Below are 24150 nucleotides of genomic sequence, written 5' to 3' on the forward strand. Positions count from 1 at the left end.
GGTAATATGCCGGTCTCTCCTCTCCAGACCAGGTGTCCCAAAACACTCGGTTTAGGCCATCCTCACAGTGCTGCATGGGCGCAGACGGGTCGTTTTTGTTGTTGTAGTTTTTATTTTTTATTTTTTCCTTCACTACACAATCTCCTGTGCCTTCCTGGTGCTCATCTGGGATTCAAACCCTGATGTCTTAAGGGATCCCGCTCAGTGCTCTCTGGTTCTGAAGAAGTGTTGCCCCTCCAATTAAGGGCCTCTGACTGATGGGCGCAGGCAGGGTCCTTTGTCCTTTAAAAGGCTATATACTGTCTTCCCACAGCACTCCAGGGAGAGGACTGCTTTCTTCCACTGTGAACTGTGTCTCTGAACTAGTTACCCACCCCAGGCTGGCTCCTCTGCTCCCCAAGTGGGAGAACTGGGCAGCTGGCCCCAGTCTGGGAGAAGCCCCACAGTTACAGATTGGATCTTTCTCCATTTTTTTTTCTGATCCCTGGTCTGTGGTTTTTCTCTTGTCCAAATACAATCGTACACTCCCCCAGCCTGTCTTTCTCTCCCCTTTGTCTCTCTGCTGAAAGGAATCCCTCCTCTCCATGCCTACACTGCTCGTTTTATCTTTCCCAGTTCACAATCACACACCTATGACCTGCCAGTTTGTTCCCGTGGGCCCCTGGAGACCTCTCTATCACTCTGCAGCCCAGACCTTTGGAATTTCCAGTCCTCTGGCTTCAATTGTTGTGTTTGAGGGACGAGGGAACTTCGGGTCCCCCTACTTCTCCACCATGTTGAATTGCCTCCCAACAGCTCTATTTATTTATTTTCAATTTATCATTCTTTGTTAAAGTTTGTTTTCCACCGGGAACATTGCTTATTGATTTATATTGATAGTATCTACCATTTAATTAGAGTATTTAGAATATTAGTATGTAATGTTAACTATTGATATTCCTTCATTTAGATCTATGTGCCATTTTATTTTTTTTATCATTTTTCTTTCCTAATTCTGATATCTCTCTTCTGTCTTTCAAATCCTCCTATATAATTTGTTGTTTACCAAAATTCCATTTTAATGTATTTATTGGCATTTTAGCTATCCTTACTGGTATTACAGTATTCATCCTTAAATTTTCATTCAACTTAGAAGTAATAAGTTAATTTTCATTCAACTTCAAATTAAAGTTAAAAACCTAAAATTGTGTAGGCTCTTTCCTCCCCACCTTTATGTCATATGTGTTTTAACAACAAACATTTTTTAAACGTATATTAGTATTTTAAATTTTGCTCTAATGTCATACGTATTTTAACTGACTTAAATAAAGAGAAGTAATAGCTTTAGTTTTTCCTGTCCTTTTCTTTTTTTGATGCTAACCGTTCATTTCTCAAGGTGCAATTTTCCCTTTTACACCCATTCTCTTTAACCTCAATACTTGCTTTATTTTGTAGTGCAAGTCTATTAGTGATTGATTTGAATTTGTTAATTTTAAAATTTATTTTTTTGCCTAATTCTTAAAGGATATTTTCATTAATTATAGAATTCTAGGTGAACATTTGTTTCCTTATGGAAAGTTAGAGTTTACTTATATTTCTGGCATTTTTTTCAATTCTAGAATTTCTATATAACTCTTTTATAAATTATAGTTGCCTGTGGTATTAGTCTTTATTCTTGAACTAATTATGATTATATAAATTCTCTGTCTAATATTTCTAGTATCTATATCACCCATGAGTTTTTTGTTTGTTTGTTTATTTGTTTGTTTGTTTGTTTTCTATATTTTCGGGGGAGCTGGGTGGTTCAGTTAGTTAAGCATCTGACTCTTGATGTCAGCTCAGGTCATGATCTCATGGTTTGTGAGTTTGAGCCACACATCGGGCTCTGTGCTGACAGTACAGAGATTCTTTTTTTCTTTCTCTCTCTACTGCTTCCCTGCTTGCACTAATAAAGTTAAAAATATTTCTCTAAAAATTTTTCTGTATTTTAAAATTTGTAATAGAAATTTTGTGTTTTAGAACACTTTCAAATTTATAGGAAAATTATATAGTATAGAGAGTTCTTGTATACCCTGCAGTTAGTTTCTATTATTATCTTACATGAATATGATGTATTTGTTAAACTTAATGAACCATATTAATACATTATAATAGTAATAACTGAAGTCTATATTTTATTGATTTCCTTAGTTTTTACATAATGTCCTTTTCACGTTACACTATAATTATGCTCTGGCCCTGTTGGTGTTGTGGTGAAATGTGGGGGAGGGGAAGCATTCTATAATGTTATTAATAAATCTTTTATTGAGTCTTTGTCCTAGACTGTACCTTTTACAATTATTTTTCCAGTGCTACATATAGTATTTTCCCCCTTGTATCAAAAGCGAGAACAGACTAGAGAGGGCTTGAATGTGAAGAATGCCCTTCGTCCAGGTGGGATAAAATCTTCTCTCTTCAGAGTAGGCCTTTATTATTGAGAATTCTCCATGTGCATTCTGTAAGGACTATTCTTGTCCTCCTGAAGGAAGGACATGAAGGAATGTTTCCTGGATCTTGACATTGAGATCTTGGTGTGTTTCCTTGAGAAAACTTGTTAAAGTATGAGTGTCCCCAGAGGAATTTCTCATTCTTTTTTTTTTTTTAATTTTTTAAATGTTTCTTTATTTTAGAGAGAGAGAGAGACAGAGCATGAGTGGGGGAGGGGCAGAGAGAGAGGGAGACACAGAATATGAAGTAGGATCCAGGCACTGGGCACAGAGCCCGACGCGGGGCTCAAGTGAACAAACTGTGAGATTGTGACCTGAGCCCAAGTCAGAAGCTCAACCGACTGAGCCACCCAGGCACCCGGGGAATTTCTCATCCTTAAACTAACCTATACTAGTCTTCAGCAATTAGTCAAAATTACCCCCTAAGTATTCCTGCCAGTGGTTTCGACTCCAATGGCTTCTGCTCCAGACCAACAGATCTAAATGGTGACTCTGGATTCACCTGTGGTTTCAGACTTGGGAGTGGTAGTTTGCTCTGCCCCCTCAGGTTTCTAATAGGTCAAAAAACTATTACTTTCAGTTTTGCTTCAGCTTTGCCTCATGTAAATATGGCAGCGATGACTTCTAAACTGTTTTTATTTTGGTGCTGAAGCTGGAATTTCTCAATCTCTTTTGGTAGGAGCAGTATGTGGGCTTGTGAGTCTTTTTAATTGTTTTGTTGCTTTTGATTGGTTTGTTTTGGTTTATCTGTTCCTCTTCCTTGGAATGTCGATGAGGTATTGAATGCCAGATACTTTAAAAAAAGTTGACAAGGTTCTACCTTATGCTATCTTCCTCTCCGAAGGATTTAATATTTTTCTGGAAAGCAGTTAGAGGAATTTTAGATCACCTTGCTCCAAGTAAGGGCGTTTGTCAAGCGGTGTTAGTGCTGGCTATTTTCAGCTGTTCTTCTTCCTAAAGAATAATTCTCAGTTTTAGCCACTCTGTGATTTCAACTTAAAGTCTCTCTCTCTCTCTCTCTTTTGTTTTCCTTTTTACTCTTGACTAAAGAAACTTCATCTTGGTGGGACCTGAATTCCAACCTCAGTCTCATCAGCATTGCAAGACTGCTAAAATTTTTGTGGAGTGTTTTTGTCAGACAGCCACTGCTTTCTTTGTGTGGCTCATCTCCTGAATATGCCATTTCAGTGACTGCAAATACCTTACTATGGGCTGAATTGCATTTCCCAAATTCATCTGTTGAAATCCCAATCCCCAGTACCTCAGAATGGACCCCTATTTGTAGATAAGGTTCTTTAAAGAGGTGATTAAGTTAAACTGAGGTCCTTGCAGTGGGACCCTAATGCAATATGACTGGTATACTTATGAGAGAGATTGACACCAGGGATGTGCAAGCCAGAGGGATGACCCTGTGAAGAGACTGCAAAAAGACAGACTTCCAAAAGCTAAAGTGAGAGGCCTCACAGGAATCCAACCAGCGCTGGCACTTTGATCTTGGACTTCCAGCTTCCAGAACTGTGAGAAAATAAATTTCTGTTGGTCAAGCCACCCGGTGTGGTATTTTTATGACAGATTTAGCAAACTAATAATGCTTTTCTGAGCAAATCTGAAACAGAATTTCAGTCTCATATTTATTCAGCTCTCTCTTTCCTCTTATACCTCAATCTATTCGTCAGTCTCAAAGTACGGCACCATTGTCCTTAACTTGGTAAGCTTCCAGTTTTAGGATTTAATTTTCTATTGACGGTTTTAAAAATCAAGGCATGATACACTCTTTGGGTCCTCAATTTTTTTCTTCTGCAAAAGTATCCATTTCCTCCCTTTTCACTGAATGTGTATAAACCTGTTTCTAACTTGCCACTAAACTTCTCAAGTGATTTTTTTTTCAAATTTCATCTGCCTTCAGAAGTTTTCCTTCCATACATAAGTTAAGCTCAGACTGATGATGAGTGCTAAAGATTTATTTCTATTTCTATCATGAAATATAATTAGGTAAATAGATCAATTTCTCTCTATGTATCTTTAATGCAAGAGTACCCCAGTTTCTGGTTTGGCGATTTATGTATTTACTTTAATAAAAGATAAAAAAGTAAGAAATAATCTTGGCAGGATCTTCTAGAAGTCCACTACTTCATGATACATGCTAAACCATTGCTAGCTTTTATTCTCTTGCTCATTTAGTTTTTTGTTAGGTTTTACCCGACACTTGTTTACTGCAGTTATGCATGATATAATTGTATATATTTGTATCATGTCCTTCCACATGGACATCCACATCTGTCAATATGATGCACATTACGTCAAGCCACAGCATTTATTGATATTTTGTTGAGCTTACTATATACATATATATTGCTACCCAAAAACAATTTAAAATTAAGAGAAGAAAAAAGCAATGAAAGTGTATTACTGTGGATATAAAATTTAAGATCTCACCTTTCTTTAAAGCACAGGAATCTAGGTGGTTTCTATATTTGGAGCCATGCTCTGTCCAATCTGTTTCAAAGTTGTACACAACTGACCCAAAATAATGATATTGGTAGCAACAAATTCATGCTTTATGGGGCTTGTGGAAATAAAGAAAAGCACAATCAATCCTCTTTCCTGATATGTTGAGATCTGTAGGCTTCCTTCAAAGGCATTCTTTGTCCTCACGTGGAAGAGGTTAGGGAAAAGAAGAAGGGAAGAAAGAACCCATTCCTTTTAATACAGATTCTGTGAAAGTGGTTCAGTGAGGCAGAAAGCTTCATTGCAAGTCTGTGGTACAGGTCCTGTTAAGAGGCAACAAAGAGAAATGAATTTCAAAGGTCTTTTCAAAAAAAAGTAGGTTAAAGAACAAAACAAAACAAAACCAATAACACTGAAGGGCCAGGTCAAATCAAGGTTTACAGCCATGAAAACTAAAGAATATGGAGATCTGAAAAAAATTCCTGTGCTACATTAGTTTTATTAAATAGACACTCTTTTGTAGTGATAGTATCTGCCAAACTGTTTTTTTTCCAATTGTGTATTTCTCTAAATAGTTATATTCCAAAGCATAAAAACCTAAAGCTGAACTTAGACAAAAGTACCTTAAAACAAAAGCAAAAACAAAAGCAAAAACAAAAACAAAAACAACTAGAGACTTATGGTCCCAATGTATCCCACAGTTTTGTGAATTTTTGTGTCTATGTGTGTGTGTCTGCATGCATGTATAAGTGTGCATATATGTGCATGCTTTTTGTGTGTTTTATTATGTTTGTACACATCAGACACATTATATATACACTGTAGTATACGTGCACACATATATGTTTGGCCTACGGTATCTTGGCCCATGACATATTAATTTTAACATTAATTATCAACCTATAAAATTCATATTTTGTTTTATTTTTTAATGTTTATTTTATTCTTTTTGTTTTTGATACAGAGAAAGAGCGTGAATGGGGGAGAGGCAGACACACACACACACACACACACACACACACACACACACACACACACAGAATCTGCAGCAGTCTTCAGGCTCCCTGCTGTCGGCACAGAGCCCAATATGCTAGAACTCACAAGCTCTGAGATCATGACCTAAGGTGAAGTCAGACACTGAACTGACTGAGCCACCCAGGCACCCCAAGAATTAACATTTTAAAAATCCATATTTTCAGCTGCTTTAGGAAGAAAAAATATGTGAAAATGCCAGGCTAGCAATCTAATGTGAAAATAATTTGCTGAAACAGCTCTCTTTAGACCGAGTGTGCGTTCTCTGTCGCAGTTCTTACTTCTTTGAACATTTCCCAAATGTGGGAATGTCAGCTACCATTTGTGACAGAGTTTGTATTACTCGCTTATAAATTTAAGAGGAAGTTTTAACTCATTCCTCTATCGAAGGTGGAAAAATCAAAAGACCAGGGGTCCATGTGTTTCTTTTCAATCTCTGCTCTTAGTAAAGGTGGAGAATGTTTCTACATTTTAATATGCAGGGTATGTAATTGGGAAAAAGTAAAGACACTGTTAAAAAATAAACCATACTGTGATACAGGCCAGAATTCAGAAATTCTAAATGATTACAAAACAGAAACAAATGAACTAAACAAAAATAAAACCAGAATTGCTACATGGTTTGTTTCTAATGCTATAGTATACATTAGTGCTTTTCTTTGGGCACCAATATCTGAACAGCCTTTTTTTTTTTTTTAAATATAGGGGCGCCTGTGTGGCTCAATCAGTTGGGCGTCCGACTTCAGCTCAGGTCGTGATCTCACGGTTTGTGGGTTGGAGCCCCGCATCCGGCTCTGTGCTGACAACTCAGCCTGGAGCCTGCTTCCAATTCTGTGTCTGCCTCTCTCTCTGTGCCCCTCCCCCACTTGTGCTCTGTCTCTCTCTGTCTCTCAAAAATAAATAAATGTAAAAAACAAATAAATATTTATTTATTTTTTGGGGGGGAAAGACACAGACTCTGAAGCAGACTCTAGGCTCTCAGCTGTCATCACAGAGCCCAACTCAGAGCTCGAACTCACGAACTATGAGATCATGATCTGAGCTGAAGTCTGACAGTTAACAAACTGAGCCACCCAGGAGCCTCTGAACAACTTTTTTAAATTTGGGGAACTTGCAACATTATTGTAATTATCATATAGAACTGATACATGACAAATTCTATCACATCAGTCGGTTTGAAATCCATTGGGGTGAGTTTTTAGAGAAGTTACTGGTTAAGAACAAAAGGAGATTTTATTTTAAATACTGGGATATTTCTACTTTTCCCTTCTGACCTGTGTTCTGTTAGCGTTTGGATATTTTACTTGTACACATGTTATAAATGTCATATTACATTATTGTTTCAAAAACCAATTATCTTTTTTTTTTTTTTTTTACCTCAACGTTTTTATTTATTTTTTTGGGACAGAGAGAGACAGAGCATGAACGGGGGAGGGGCACAGAGAGAGGGAGACACAGAATCGGAAACAGGCTCCAGGCTCCGAGCCATCAGCCCAGAGCCTGATGAGGGGCTCGAACTCACGGACCGCGAGATCATGACCTGGCTGAAGTCGGAGCTTAACCGACTGTGCCACCCAGGCGCCCCAAAAACCAATTATCTTTTAAAAAGATTTAAGTAATAAGAAAAACAACCATATATGTACTCAGGCAGTTACCATTTCTACTACTCTTCAGTCTTTTGTGGGGATCCATTTTTCTATCTGGTATAGAATTGTTTCAGCTTTTCTATGTCTGAATGCATATGAATTGTTCTCTCTTTGCATGTCTAAAAATATCTTAAATTTCCCTTTGTATTTGAAAGATATCTCTTTTGTTTCTTTCAGTACTTTAAGGAATTTGCTTAATTATCTTCCCACTTGAATTGTTTCTGATGAGCAATCTGCTGTCGTCTTTATCTATAGACAATATGTCTTTTTTCTTGGCTACTCATCTGACGTATCCATTATCATTGGTCTTAAACAATTTTATTATGATTTTTTTCCACGTTTCTGTGCTGGTCTTTGATTATCTCGGATCTGTGAGTTCATTACTTTCAATTTTTTTTCTTTTAAAAATTTAAAGGTATTATTGCTTTTATTGGTTATTAACCCAAGAAAGTTATTTAAAAGTATTCACAATAAGTTCTTAAAAGTTATTTGAAGATAGGACTTTCTTCTGCTTTTCAAAAGTAACAGTTAACTTATGCTTTTGAATTTTTCGTATTTCCATGTTAGTTTGCTTAATTAAAAATTAATTATTAGGGGCGCCTGGGTGGCGCAGTCGGTTAAGCGACCGACTTCAACCAGGTCACGATCTCGCGGTCCGTGAGTTCGAGCCCTGCGTCAGGCTCTGGGCTGATGGCTCGGAGCCTGGAGCCTGTTTCCGATTCTGTGTCTCCCTCTCTCTCTGCCCCTCCCCCGCTGATGCTCTGTCTCTCTCTGTCCCAAAAATAAATAAACGTTGAAAAAAAATTAAAAAAAAATTAATTATTATTATTTTTTTGCATTTTACTCAGTCTTTTTTTCTTACGTTTATTTATTTTGAGAGAGAGAGAGAGAGAGAGAGAGAGAGAGAGAGAGAGAGAGTGCAAGCAAGCAGGGGAGGGCCAGAGAGAGAGAATCCCGAGAAGGCTGAGAGAATCCCCACACAGGGCTCTGTCCCACAAACCATGAGATGCTAACCGGAGCCCAGGTCAAGAGCTGGACGTTTAAAGTACTGCAGCCACCCAGGCGCCCCTGCCTTTCACTCAGCTTGCCTGCTGGAATCATCCTGGCACCTCTCGCTCTACACAAGGTAAATGTTGGATTCTTGTTTCTTACATCTGTGCTATTCGCAGTCTGTAGCTAGGTCCTCTTGTTTGACAATTAGTTATTCAAACTGGCTCCATTGTACTCAAACGAGTTCTTTCATCACAGGCTTAGCTCAGGCTGTATGGAAGATTATTGTGGGAGAACTAGGCATGCTCTGTCATCTGCATACATCCGTAAAACAAAACCATATCAATAGTTTATTGTTCCTGTGGCCCTTCTTAATTTTCTCTCCTCTGTACTATCTCAAAATGTAACACCAACCATATTGTATAATAATATTTGTATAACATTATTATGAAATGTAATCTTAAAATAGATATGGAAAGAGAAGTCCAAATGGGAATGCTGATAGTAGGAATATGCCTCACATAGTAATGCTTCTTTAGTAAGAGATGGTTTCGTTCTCTTTAATCAATTAAGAACTTGTGCCCCTAAAGTAAATCTGTAGATACAGTGATAAAGGGTTATAGTCACTCCCATTGTTCTCAGCTTCCACTAATAGCCCTCAAAACCCCTTCCCTGCTGTAGTTAATAATTTTTTTTTTTTTTCTGGAACCTGTATATCTTCGGTCAACACACCTAATTTTCAGTGCTAGTGAAAATTTACATCTCTTTGGTTGCATATTGTCTTAGTGTGAAATCAGGCCGTATTTTAAACCAAAACCTCATAGAATAAAACTTGGCATTCTTCAGCAACATTGCACATTTTACCTGGTTAAGGGGATGGAGAGATTTCTAAATTGCCTAGAAGAACTGGCAGTAAAAAGTATTAATGTTGCCTTATAATAAAACAAAATAGAAAAAATCCAGTAATGAAAGTTAATTCCTAGGGAAAAAATCTGTACCTTGAAAGCCAGAAATATGTTTGAGTTCTGTGTTTGAAAACGTATTCCTTAAGATTGTGTTAAATAGTAATGTAAAATATTATATTTTTGGATTCTTTATGGTAACATCAGCAGTTGTCATAAAATATAAAATAAATAGGGAACTTAGTTCTACCCCAAAAAATCAGCAAGAGAAAAAAAAAGTCAGCAAAAGAAATACTTCCTGTTTCTCTGGACACAGTAAGTAGTAAAGTCAATATAAGCTTGGCAGAATCTTTAAACAGTAGAATTTTACCAAAATTCGTTCTAGTGTACTTTTTGCTTCGTTTCGTTTAAGCAAATTGGTAACAAATATTATTATTTTATGATGATAAACATTCATCAAAGAACTATGCTTTTCTTTTTTTTTTAGAGGAGTTTTAGTATAAGAGCTGTCCAAAGTGTCTCAGTATTCCCCGTGTGAGTGAAAAAAATTTATTTGATCTGCATGCACAGATTGGAGCAAACCAAGTGTATGACACTTCCTTCTTTCCCAGAACAGGATTGTTCTATTCTGATGCTCACAGCTACCCTCAGAACCAACACAGATACCACTCATAAAGACGTGGTTAGGTCCCAGTGACAATCACATTTTTTTAAACCACACATTATATCATCAGTTCACGTCATCAGTCATGGACAATGGTTTCCATGTGTGGGTTGTTACTAAGGATTTTAATGGTTTGTTTACTTATATAGTTCCTGCATTTCTGACCAAATCATATGAAGTCATCTAGCCTACCCCACATTGTCTTCTGAAGGAAAAAACAATGTATGCAAGAAAAATGAAGTGGTCCAGGTGCCTACCTTTCTAAAACATTTGTGAACTGGAGAGTGTTAAGTGAAATAAGTCATACAGAGAAAGACAGATACCATACGTTTTCACTCTTATGTGGATCCTGAGACACTTAACAGAAGTCTATGGGGGAGGGGAAGAAAAAAAAGAGGTTAGAGAGGGAGGGAGCCAAACCACAAGAGAGTCTTAAAAACTGAGAATGAGCTGAGGGTTGGTGGGGGGTGGGAGGGAGGGGAGGATGATGGGCATTGAGGAGGGCACCTTTTGGGGTGAGCACTGGGTGTTGTATAGAAACCAATTTGACAATAAATTTCGTATTAAAAAAATAATAAATAAATAAAATATTTGTGAACTGTACCAAAAAAACTTAATGTTCATTTATTAAATCACAGTAGAGTTATTGCCTACTAAGAATTTGTCCTTGGAGCACCTGGCTGACTCAGTTGGTTAAGCATTCAATTCTTGGTTTTGGTTCAGGTCATGATCTCAGGATTTTGTGAGTTTGAACTCCATATGGGGTTCGGTGCTGGCATGGATCCTGCTTGGGATTCTTTGTCTCCCTCACTCTCTGCCCCTCCCCCATTCATGCTGTCTCTGTCTCTCTCAAAATAAATAAAAATAAGCTTTGTAAAAAGAGGATTTATCCTCAGCCTTCTGTTGAAATGGAAAAATATTTTAAGTCTTTCCCTCTATATTGTCCCTGTGATTCCCTGTGTTACTTTCTCTGCCTCTCAACTCCCACTGGGAACATCTTTTTTTGTTTTAGTTTTTTCTTTTCTTTTCTTTTTTCTTTTCTTTTCTTTTCTTTAAATCCAGGTAAAATTCCTCTGCTTTGATAAAGATTTAGCATATTAGTAATAGGACTGATAGTTCCTGCCTCTTGAGGACCTATTAATAGAATGCAAACAGCACTGTGTTACATTGTTTGTAATCTTATAAATAATTCTTCCATTTGGCATTATTATTTCTATTTTCCAAATGAGAAAATTAAGGCCTAAGGCAATTAAATATCTTAACAAAATTCATATATCATAATTTATGTAACTTTCTCTTCTGGTGTTAACCCCTTCTAGCTTCTAGAATGCTATTTGATTACGTGTTCTAATTTACTTAATAAGCTCTGAGCTTCCTTGAATATTATAAAATATGCCGTATTCATATTTATACCAGTGTCTTGCCTTATGTAGAACCTGAAATTTAGTAAGTATTTAACATGTATAGTGAATATAAACAGAAGAACATATTTGTATAAATGTTAGTTTTTTTAAAGTCTGCATGACTTTGTCATTGCAAAGACATGTTAAAATATTTCATATGCATCATGTTAATATATATTATTTTATTAATATACATATTGTTCTCATTTAGTGATGTGTAAATTAACTTTTCTGAATTTTAGCATCAGCTAGAAAAAACCAAACACTCATTATTATATCAGACTGAGCAAAGACCTTGAAGTACCAAGGGTTTTTTATACATCCAACTGAAAGGTCAGTTAAAGCTGGGCTCTTTGAAGAAACTTGAGAAAAGCTTGCAGTGTAATCCTGTGATTACGATATTGTAGTTGCCATAAAAACTATTTGAAGAATAAAAATTTTAAGGGCTTTTTGAAAAACAAGCAGTACTGAGTTGGGTGATACATATTTCTTCTGTCCTATTGAAAAATAAAACTGCACCTCAGGGAAAAACTCAAATTAACACTCTCTTATACTCTTTCTGGTAGCTAGGGTCCATCTTTCCTAGAATCCTAGAGTTCATGTTCAGTTCTGTCTAAATATAACTACAATGTCCTCAAGCCACTGTAAATGTACTTTTCCAATTTTCGAAAAATGGGGTAAGAAAATATGATAAGAACATAGAAAGAGTGCCCATATAAATTGGTTTATTTCTAAACACACTATTCTAAGCTAGTTAAATGAACAAAGCCTAACTGGACGTTTCATCAACTGTGTATTCTATTTTGCTATTTAGGTAGAAATAACTTTACTCTTGAATTATTTTTGTGCTGGCTATGATGTTCTCTGTTTTACTCACTTTGTTATGGTCAATGGGAATTATAAAAGATGTTCAATCTCTGATTCCAAGGAATAGCCAATCTTTGGAAGAAAATATGTGTAATAATTAATAGCAATGCAAGTTAGTGTATATTGTAATGATTATAATGAGTGATATTGTTAATAAATATAAAACAAAAAGAAAAGAAAAAGTTCAGTACTACTGAGAAACTTTTTGTTTTATATGTAGTCAGGGTTTACCAAGCAGGGAGAAATATGACAAATTTTGAACATTTGTGCTGCATGCAGGAAAGTGTGTGCATGTGTGTGTTTCCTTTTATAGCACAGATTATTTTTATTGTGACTCTGATGAAATCCTGTAATTGCTAAAATGATGAATCACATCTATTATGGCCTAGTTCCTTTGATACCGTAAAATTTAACCTAAGATTTGTCTCTAGTTCACTGAATCATACTTGGAATATAATCTCTAGTAGACCGGACATTCTCAAACTTCTCTGTATTGATAACTGGTCTGGGAAATTCTTAGAAAAGTATAGATTCTTAGGGTCTATCCTCAGAGATTCTAAATTTTGGGCCTTGGGTTGGCCTAGAAATCTGCATTTTAATTAGCTTCCTGCCCACCCGTGCACTCTGATATAGGTGACTAGTAGAGCTCTTCCTAAGAACACTACCCTATCCTGTCAGGTGAAAGCGTAGTTCTGGCTATCTTATTTGGCATCTCCAGTACTTTGCACAGTTTTTTGTCTTGTTTTGCTCTTAATGAGAAAAAATGGGATTGTGTTAGAGAGCAGCTTCATTCATTAAGCAGGTGTTCATTTAGGAATTTTGAACTTGCCATTGCTTATGTATGAAATTGTGATGTTTGTTGTGACAGCATGGATGAGATCTTAGAAATGCAGCAACAAGTAAGAGAAGAAAGCATGTCACGAGAAAACGTTTGTATAGTGTGGTGAATGTATAAATAAAGATAGGCGTAGGGTGGAGGGGGCATGGAAAGGGTCATCATTTGTCATACTGGGGTTGGATAGAAGACTTTCTGGAGCAAGGGACGCCTGTGGTCAAGCTTGAAGGAGAAACTGGAATCAGTGCATCAAGAAAAACTGGCTGAAGGTGTTCATATCAGAGAAGCAAGCAAGGACAAACATGCAGACATGTAACATTGTTGCTGTGGAAGAAGGCAAGTAGGCCCAAGCAAGGTGGTTTGGTAAGAAGGAGGAGGCAGAGTGAGGAGAAATGTATCAGGTAATACAACCAGAGAGGGAGGCAGAGGCCAGACCACCACATGGCTGGGCAATTGACAAACTCAAGCTAGATGTTTACTTTGCACATAGCAGGGTCACCCAAATTGCCCTGGGAAATCTAGTGTGTTTGAAACAAAAGTGTAGTTCTGGTGAAGGAGGTACATACAGTAATTGGCTTGATGGGCCTTCATTTTCTTTACGTGGGGCACCTTGGGAAGAAAGAAAAGATGGCAGATGACTAAATCTCTATCACCCGAAGTCTGGGTTAAAAGACAAACGATATTTGTCTAAGGTGGAAGATTTTATCTCCAAAATGCCATTAGCAGGATGTGTCTAGCTAAGCATTTCCTATAATAAGGAGAATCCAGTATCGATGTATTCATAAGACAAGGCTCCCTGGAGAAGCTCATGCAACTGCGTAACTCTGTGGGATACAAACTGGAGATGTGTGAAAATTCATACACTCCACCTGCTATCACCTCACTTGGAGACCTCATCCCTTATTCTGGGATAGAAGACACATTTCCATAGTGAGAAAACAGGATCTTGGGAGCTACTCCTGATTTCCAGACTTCCCTCTACTTCATCTAAACCTATTGATTAACTGTACATAGTAACTTATTAGTAAAGCTTGATACTAGGCAAGATGTTTGGTCTGTATCAGTCTGGTTTGCCAATTATTGGTGTGTCTCAAGTGCTAGGTAGCAAAATTAATGTGGAATAATACAGTTAATTTTTTTTAAAGAAAAACAAATACACATACTTAGAAAAATAAATACTATTATGTGCCATTCTGAAATTTCCCTGGTCATCAAGAAAGGAAGAGGGGCTGAGTGATATTTACTTTTTGTTATAAAAACAAGATAAACTAGGAACACTTTGGGGGTGGGACAAAGAAGCAAAGACAAACCTGTATATCTTCTATTCCTGATTGCTGATTATAAATTTCATATTATAATTAAATAATAGCTGGAAAAGCTATATAAAAAAGTACACATTAAATAGGATTTATAGCTAACTTTACCCGCAAAGAGATCCTAGGGAAGAACTTGGGGATGGTTGAAATAAAGAGTGGAATAACAAAGAATAAAATCATTTCTGCAGTAGGAAGCAGTTTTCTCAGAATTACAAATAGAATTTAAAATATTGAGTTTTAATTCCTGCACACTTGTGCCATGTCCCATGTCCTATAAAAGTGGTCAGCGTTAGAAATAAACTATCATCCCTGTCACTTCAATGCTTCTATGTGATGGCCATTGTTTCCTTGGAAGGATCTGAGAATTGGGATAAACTTGAGCCCGTTCTGCTGGTAAAGTGACCTCTGTAGACTGGTGGTTATGGCAGCCTACCTCATTGCCCTTTGCTGTGTCCAAAGGGGATAAGAATATGTCCAAAGTGGGTAAATAGAATATAGACTATTTGGTATCATTTAAAAAAACAGTTAAAGTAGAAGAAGTAATGCTACGAATGCTTGTGGCCTGAGGTCTTAATAATGCCCCTGAAATAGAGTATAATGTACACACAAGCTTTTCAGAGGGTGAGTCATGACATTGTTCTGGCAAGGAAGAAAACGGGGGAAGATAAGTTGAAAAAGAACTGGTTGGGGCGCCTGGGTGGCGCAGTCGGTTAAGCGTCCGACTTCAGCCAGGTCACGATCTCACGGTCCGTGAGTTCGAGCCCCGCGTCAGGCTCTGGGCTGATGGCTCAGAGCCTGGAGCCTGTTTCCGATTCTGTGTCTCCCTCTCTGTCTGCCCCTCCCCTGTTCATGCTCTGTCTCTCTCTGTCCCAAAAATAAATAAATGTTGAAAAAAAAATTAAAAAAAAAAAAAGAACTGGTAGATTGATGTTGTGTAAAGCTGGGGAGTTAACATCAAGATCTTAAAAATCAATTCTCTGCTTTATTGAGATCTGGTGGAATTCTTTAAATACAGAGGCAATGTGATAGAAAGTGCCCATTCATAGCAGGATGAAAGGTAGTCAATTCTGCTCTGAATACAAATAGATCACAGAAAACGGAAAGCTATGAATCAGTAAGGGCCAAAGAACAAAAGTAATTTCAGGCTCTTCCTACAACACATGATAGCAAAAGTATAACATAAAGCCTAAAGATAGGATGCAATTAAGTTAAAGGCAAGACCTTTTAAAGTTAACCACTGATACTTTGTGCCAGAAAAGGCAGTTAGTGAAACTCCATTTGTACAAAATATATCAATGTCTGCACTGACATTTTTTGTTATACTTACTTCTACACTGACACGTCTATTTATGAAAAAAAAAATGAATCAAGCAGAGAGCTTTGAGATATTACATACAGCCTGGGAAACATTTCGATTTAAAAACTGTTCTCATTTTATGTATTTGAGGAAGAATTTATTGCTCTAAGGAGACAAAATTTCTTCTTGTTGTTGTAATATCAACTAATAAACCTAGATTGTAAAAAAAAATGGATCTTTATTCATTGATCTTTATATAAACAAATGGCCAATACTGTAAATTTGCATTTTAGAAATAACCGAGTGTACTGGCATTATTTTCAGAAGTTAATTATTAAAAATATATTTTTTCTAGGCATTCTTTTTTTCTTACACCTTAAGGTAACATGATTCCTTCCTTCCTTCCTTCCTCCCTTCCTTCCTCTTGCTCCCTCTCTCCTCTCCCCCTCTTTCTTTTTTTTTTTTTTAATTTTTTTTTAACGTTTATTTATTTTTGAGACAGAGAGAGACAGAGCATGAACGGGGGAGGGTCAGAGAGAGGGAGACACAGAATCTGAAACAGGCTCCAGGCACTGAGCTGTCAGCACAGAGCCTGATGCGGGGCTTGAACTCACTGACCGTGAGATCATGACCTGAGCCGAAGTCGGCCGCTTAACCAACTGAGCCACCCAGGCGCCCCCCCTCTTTCTTTCTTAAAACATTACCATCAATCGTTATTATTATGAAATGTCAATATTTAGTCCAATAATATTTACTTTGTTGCCAAGAAAATAAGATTCTAACATATAAAATAACATGTTTAACGTTAGCACAGTGAAGAAATGACAGAGATGAGCATAACTGATTATTTTAGAGAACTGGAAAGGTTATTAATTATTTATTTTGAAGGATAGGATTTCCCTTTTCATATAGTTTTCAGAAGCGGATAATGATCTATAGGGGAAAAAGTGAGACTTTTTCTTCATAGTCACATCTCATTTTAGCCCAAATATAATGTTATTCATAGTTTTATCTTGTTGAGTTTTGCTCTCCTCCCCTTTTCTTAGGTGTTTCAATTGAAAGTATTAATATAGTATTGACTACTCAAGGGGTTTATTTGGGGGGACACCTTGATATAATGTACTTACTAAATAAGAAAACAAATCTTAAAATACATTGAAGATACATATTTTTTTTTTAAGTTACCACATGTGTAGTCAATTCCAAAATAAGAGCTTCCATAGGACGTTACTGCCCAGATGAAAATCTTTTTTTTTTTATTGTACTATGTTTCTCTAATAATTTAACATACAGTTTTCTGTAGCTTGACCAATGACCTTCCTTGCATCGCACAAACTAAATTTAAGTGAAAGCAGAAATGAGAGTGCTTTCACTATTTCAATATATCAATAGCCATTTACTTTGTAAGGTAATTTCATCATTTTTATTTTGTTTGGATGAATGCAAGCTTTAGTTCTTCAGCTCCATTTCAGTCTTCTAAAACTTTCACTGACCACTTAAGTTCTAATCCTATATATTTTAATTCACCAAAAGCAACCAATATTCTTGTATTCAATATAATAGAGTCTCCAAAATGTGAGAAATCAAGAAACGTGCTGCTCTATGAAATAGAGATTCTGGAGGTGAATGCATAAGATAAATGGGCTTGTTTTTAACTGTTTCAGCGTCAATACCTTCCTATTTAAAACAAGCCAGAAGTGAATCCTATGATTTTATATATCTTCAGTATAAAATCATTTGATTCATTCTCTTTTTAAAAAATATGTATATGTATGTGGGGTGTGTGTGTGTATGTGTGTATGTGTGTAATTGCATTGGTTTGAGATTTAGATATTAGTTCTTTAGAATTCAAGTCCAAGGAGACCGGTCTTGAAGTTGTGAGTCTGGACAAAACCTTCTCTCCCATTCCTGATTTATCCTCCACACATGGAGCTCTTGCATTATGATAAGTATATGACAAAATGGGGAGAAGACCAGGGCTTGTAGAAAGTGCTTGCTCCAATGAGTAGATCATTCCAACATTCTTAGACGTTAATTTATTTTGCCAAAATATAAGGTGGTCCCTTGTTATTATAATTTTTCTTATGTAAAAGTTACCAGAATAAGTTCCTCTTTTAACACTAACTAGGCCGTATAATCTAAAGGACACGGTACATTCAAAATATTTCCCATTGGTGTTCAAGAGTTACGGCTCGAGTTTGAATAGTTTGGCTGTTGTATCTGAGTAACTATTCATAAAAGAAATCACTTAAGAGGTTTTATGGTGATTTCTAAGTTAAAATAAAGTTTTTGAAAAACTCAGATGCGATCTTGAAGTGAAGACAAATGCTAGGACTGGAATATCCTATGTAAATCTTATACACCTGATTGATAGTACAAAGTTGGGGAAGTAGTAAGAAACTTCCTTGGATATAATCAAATAACAATACAGAATTCATCTATTTTCTTCCCTCTACATTTTGTCCCCGCAGTACATCAATCCTTTCTGTTATCTGTAGCTGGTTTGTTTGGGGTTACAACGGCCATCATGACAGTCGAATGTTTTCAGTAAAAAATGACTTTTTATTGATTTGCTTAATATGGCCTTTTATCTTTCTGACCGACGTGAGATAATAATCCTTATATCTCCTCCATTTGCAATAGCCCAAAGCAGAACTCAAAACAAATATGTAGCTAACTCAGTTTATCTGAAATCTAATTACAATAACAACAAGGTTTAATCCCTTAAAATAATTGTGTCATCTTAGAAGGTAGTTAGCTTAGTGAACTTTCGGTACTCTCAAGGAGCCATGGGTGGTAAAAAGCCTATAGCTTGAGGATATCTTTTTCATGTGCTGCAGTGAACAGGGTGAGCCATCAATCAAGATAAGACAGAACCATTTAAAATAGAAATCTGGAAATTCTCAAAATTTTAAGAAAATTATGCACACGATATGATTTATGGACAAGACCAGCTTCTTCCTGGCAGTGATCATTTAGAAATATCACAAAAACTTATTGGTAAAGAAATGGTGAATTCAAGAAGAAAATGCAAATGTCTTAACCATCCAGCTGTAGAAGGACCTAATATAAGAAGGCAAACACAGTTAGAAAGCACCAAGATTTATTTTCATAGGCTGAACCTACTTACACTTTATATTTACCTGTTATACTCTTTAATCATCCATCTATAATTAACATTCAAATACAAGCATTAAGATACATGCATTGTATTTTGAGTAATCTATACTAATCTATGATAAAATATTTGAAATGAATTTAAACATAGGATAAAAGCTTATGCTTTGCACATATTCATAAATTGAAGTCTATTTTTAGGGTGTAGGAATTGAAATAAATCAGGAGAGAGAGAAGAAATGAAAAGTCAATAGATTTTTAACTTGCAAAATTCTGGTGTTTTAGCAAATGCCATTGTTAAATGCACTTTTTGGAATTTTTTTCTCCAATAAGACTGTGTATGATAAAAATGTAATACTATGTTAAACATAAAAGATTTTAACATCTGTATTATAATTTAATTTTTTACGTATTTTATGTGTTAGGTGTCTCTGTTTTCATTTTCTGGTGTTTCCCTTACAGAGAATTTTTCTCCCAAGGATCCCAAACAGTTTCTATGAGCCTATCACTTCTTCTAGATCTCCTCTTCCACGCTTTAACTCCCTCCTTATCTTGAGTCATCAAGTAGTCTCTAGTGTTGCTCAAGAATGGAACTTAGTGTAAGATAGTATTGGGAAATTATAATAAAAACAAGATCTTCTCAGGGATGCCTGGGTGCCTCAGTCAGTTAAGCGTCCAACTCTTGATTTCAGCTCAGGTCGTGATCTCACAGTTCATAAGATCAAGCCCCACATTGGCTGACAGCATGGAGCCTGCTTGGGATTCTCTTTCTCCCACTCTCTTTGCCTCTCTCTCTCTTTCAAAATAAATTAACTTAAAAAAAAACAAAAACAAAAACAAAAACAAGCACAAAATCATTTCTCCCATTCCAGAAATCTTTTCCACATTGGTAGCAGAGGCAGGGAATACCTTCAGTGTTGAATAAGCATTAAACCAAAATGTGATGCCAGTAACAGGCAACCTGCTAAGAAATTGCAAAGACAGGATAGAAGTTCACCCCCTAATATACCCAAGCAGATACAACTCATTATATGTGTGGTTTCAAGATAAACAATAACTAGTCCTTAAGTAAGAGGACTTGCAGAACGAGTTTTTACACACAGTGCATCCTAACTTCACCTGCTAATTGAGGTGACTATGTGTGTTGATTAATCGGCTGTATCTGGAGGAAAAATAAACTTCTCTTGTCTTTATGATAGGAGGTAGTTTTGCAACTTGGAAAAGGGGCCCAGTGAAGTTAGGTTCCTACCTTTCCTCAGAAACTGAGAGATAGGGGGCTATCCCTCTTGAAATTTGTATTTCACAGAGATATTCAAAAGTCATTGGCAAAGACATTTCTGGGTCATAAAGGTGACAAAGGCTAATCTAATCTTCAAAAGGATTTATATATATTTCAAACAGAGGAGAAAGTATAAGTTTTCTAAAGTAAATGTTCAAAGAAAAAGGAGAGAGTGGAGGGAAATCTCTTCCCTTATTTTCAACAAAGAGAATTAAGCCTCATAGTTTTAATTTGCATTTTTCCTTAAAATAGAACATGATGTATTTTAATTTTAAGAATATTTTCAAATTATGATTTGTCATTATTTCTTTTAAAAAGTAAAAAGGTTTGGGGCTCCTGAGTGGCTCGGTTGGTTTAGTGGCTGAGCCACTTGTGGGTTAAGGGTTTGAGCCCCACGTTGGGCGCTGTGCTGACAGTTCAGAGCCTGGAGCCTGCTTCAGATTCTGTGTCTCCCTCTCTCTCTGCCCCCCCTGCCCCCCCCCCCACTTCCGGCTTGTACTCTGTCTCTCTCTGTCTCTCAAAATAATAAATAAACATTAAAAAAAGAGTTTCTTCTGAATTGTCATACTGTGTTTTTGTTTTTTAAAAAGGTCTCTCTTGTTTGTTTTGCAATGCAGAGAAAAAAATTATATTAAATAAGTTAAAACAAAATTGATAAAATATAATTTCCGATACAAAATTTACCCTTTGCCTTATTTTGTATTTCGATTTTAATCAGTTGATGTTTGATTTTAGGCATGGTGAGAGAGCATGCTCATTTAAAAATTCAAATCAAAATCTCAGTATTACACAGTATTTGATCAGAGTCACATTAATCACAGTTCATGTTAAACCCCTAGGTGCTGTAGAGTAACTTTCTGAATAATGGCTGCCCTCTAGGGCTATCAATTATTAAAATGGAAGTCTTTTTTAGATGAACGGTCTATCGCATTTCTGGGTTCATTGATTTCGTAGAATGCATTTTAGTAAACAAGGTGCAGTTAAACATTTTTAGATATTTTTTCAAAATATTCTCATTGAATACTTATCTATCTTGAAATTATCTTTGACCCAAGAGTTATGGGACTTGGTAATTACCTTCTATTCAGAGCTTGTTTTCTTCTGTGATTACAGTTCCTGATGCAATATTCATATGTGGGACAGAAATCTGAATCAAGAGCCATAGAAAACTTATAATACAATATCCTTAGCACTTAAGAGAAATACACATAAACTATATCATATACATGAATGCAAACTGTTGTGCCACAAGACTAAAATAGATAATCCTGATATGAAACTCATTAGCAAAAACATTTGATGAGATATTAGTTAAACATAAATACTCAAAATAACAATGTGTTTCTTAAGAATTACATATAATGCCATGTTTTAAACAGTCTATCTCTTGCTTTACTTTGGACTTTTTGAAAAATACAATAGTTAATTTAGCAATAGAAGTAGAAATATGTTTTGTTAAGTTGGTACAATTTTAAAAAATAATTGTACTCTTTTTTTGCTCTGTCAATGGATTAATCCACTTTCACAATGACGATCACTAATGAGCCCGTATAATTCCATTAGTAACTATATTCGAAACACACTGTCATCCACTTATAATCAAAATAATAAATGTATGACTCTTGAGCCCCTATATCTTTTTTAATTTTATTTATTTATTTATTTATTTATTTATTTATTTATTTATTTATTTAACAATTTGAATTTTATTTTTTTAAGTTGATTTATTTTGAGAGAAAGGGAGAGAGAGAGGCAGAGAGAACCCCAAGCATGCTCTTAACTGTCCACGCAGAACCTCGCGTGGGTCTAGAACTCACAGACCATGTGATCATGAGCAGAAATCAAGTCAGAAGTTTAACGGACTAAGCCACCGAGGTGCTCCCATATATCTTTTTTTTTTAATTGAAGTATAATTGATACACAATGATACACTGGTTTCAGGTGTACTACATAGTGATTCAACAACTCTATACATTATGCTATACATCTATACACCAGTCACCCCATACAACACTATGAAAATTCCACTGACGATTTTCCCTATACTGTACCTTTTATCCCTGTGACTTATTCATTCAATAAGTGGAAGACTGTACCTCCTACTTTTCTTCACCCATTTTGCACATCCCTGCGCCCCCACCCTTTTCATAACCATCAGTTTGTTTTTTGTATTTATAGGTCTGTTTCTGCATTTTGTTTATTCTTCTGTTTTGTTTTTCTAGATTCCACATGTAAGTAAAATAATATGGTATTTATCTTTCCCTGTCTGACTTATTTCACGTAGCATAATACCCTCTAGGCCCATCCATGTTGTTGTAAATGGCAAGATTTTTTTTTATGGCTGAGTAGTATTCCATTGTGGTATACACAACATCTTTATCCATTAATCTATCGACACTTGGGCTGCTTCCACATCTCAGCTATTGTAAATAATGTTGCAATAAAAGCAGGGGTGTAATATATCTTTTTAAGTCAATGTTTTCAGGGTTTTTTTTGGGGGGGAGGGGATTGGATGATAAATACCCAGTAGTGGAATTACTGGATCATATGGTAATTCTATTTTTAATTGTTTGAGGAGCCTCCATACTGTTTTCCACAGTGGTTTCACCAGTTTATATCCCCACCAACAGTGTACAAGGGTTCCTTTTTCTCCACATCCTTGCCACCCCTTGTTATTTTCTTTTCTTTTTGATAATAGCCATTCTGACAGGTGTGAGGTGATATCTTATTATAGTTTTGATTTGCAGTTCCCTGATGATTAGTGACTTTGAGCATCTTTTCATGTGACTCTTGGCCATATGTCCATCTGTATGTCTTCTTTGGATAAATGTTTCTTCAGGTCCTCTGCCATTTTTAAATTGTATTATTTGGGGTCTTTGTGTGTGTGTGTGTGTGTGTGTGTGTGTGTGTGCATGTGTGTGTTGAATTACATAAGTTCTTTATATATTTTGGAATTTGTAAATATCTTCTCTCATTCATGATATTTTCTTAATCTTGAAATTTTTTTAATGTTTAATCTTTTGCAAGAGAGACAGAGCTCGAGTTGGGTAGGTGCAGAGACACAGAATCCACGGCAGACTTCAGGCTCTGAGCTGTCAGCACAGAGCCCAATGCAGGGACGTAGAGCTTGAACTCATGCACTGTGAGATCATGACCTGAGCCAAAATCAGGAGTCAGATGCTTAACCTACTCAGTCACCCAAGGTGCCCCTCATTTGTGAATATTTTCTCCCATTTGGTAGATTGCCTTTTCACTTTGTTGATGTTTCCTTTGCTATGAGAAGGGCTTTTATTTTGGTGTGGCCTCTATTTCTCACTAATTGCATTTGCCTCTGTTTCATCAGAGAATCTTTCCTCTTGATCTTTTATATCTTTCATTTCACATAATTTCCCTCAAAAAGTTTTTAATTACTAAGTACACATTTATGTATGTATGTGCATATGTACGTATTTTCAACTCACTAGTTTAAACTTGTTTCTCAGCAGTAATTCTCTAAGGTCACAACAAGGTCTAGATGCCAGTAGATTTTCTCTCACTCAGCTTCTCTCCTTGAACTCTGTTTAGGAATTGCAAGTCAGTCATCATGGTAATGTGGACCTGTAGCAAACCCCAGACAGGGGTTTTCTTGTATTCCTTGCAAAGTTTTCAAGTAATTTTATATATTTTTGTAGTGACCTGGCATGTTTCCAAGATAGGTCATGTGATTTCCTCATTATCAAACAAATTAAAGAAACAAGTGCCTGATTGAAAGGAGAAGGAAATAGGTTGAACTTCATACAATTTCCCCCCACACTCATTCTAACTTCCACTATTCTGAGACATCTATGTGAAACTAGATGGGCTTCTGCAGAAAACACATTATAAAAACTGATGGAGATTTAAAAGATGT

General features: G+C 36.1%; 1 long non-coding RNA gene across 1 annotated transcript in view; it reads left to right on the plus strand.

The window, feature by feature from the left end:
* Positions 1-8536: 8536 nt before the first annotated feature.
* The window catches only part of LOC102899323, a 98800-nt gene continuing 83186 nt past the window's right edge, over positions 8537-24150 (plus strand). Inside the window, exon 1 of the long non-coding RNA XR_006584979.1 lies at positions 8537-8717. This is a non-coding gene — a long non-coding RNA (uncharacterized LOC102899323). The remainder of the gene's footprint in view (positions 8718-24150) is intronic.

The sequence above is a fragment of the Felis catus genome, chromosome C2 (assembly GCF_018350175.1).
Source record: "Felis catus isolate Fca126 chromosome C2, F.catus_Fca126_mat1.0, whole genome shotgun sequence".
In the NCBI taxonomy this organism is placed as follows: Eukaryota; Metazoa; Chordata; class Mammalia; order Carnivora; family Felidae; genus Felis; species Felis catus.